A 326-nucleotide genomic window follows, 5' to 3' on the forward strand; every position below is an offset into this window, starting at 1 on the left:
TCCGAATTCCTTCCTTCCGAATTCCTTCCTTCCGAATTCCTTCCTTCCTTCCTTCCGAATTCCTTCCTTCCTTCCTTCCGAATTCCTTCCTTCCGAATTCCTTCCTTCCGAATTCCTTCCTTCCTTCCTTCCTTCCTTCCGAATTCCTTCCTTCCGAATTCCTTCCTTCCGAATTCCTTCCGAATTCCTTCCGAATTCCTTCCGAATTCCTTCCGAATTCCTTCCGAATTCCTTCCTTCCTTCCGAATTCCTTCCGAATTCCTTCCTTCCTTCCGAATTCCTTCCTTCCTTCCTTCCTTCCTTCCTTCCTTCCTTCCTTCCGAATT

Source organism: Corvus moneduloides, chromosome 1 (genome assembly GCF_009650955.1).
Source record: "Corvus moneduloides isolate bCorMon1 chromosome 1, bCorMon1.pri, whole genome shotgun sequence".
NCBI lineage: Eukaryota > Metazoa > Chordata > Aves > Passeriformes > Corvidae > Corvus > Corvus moneduloides.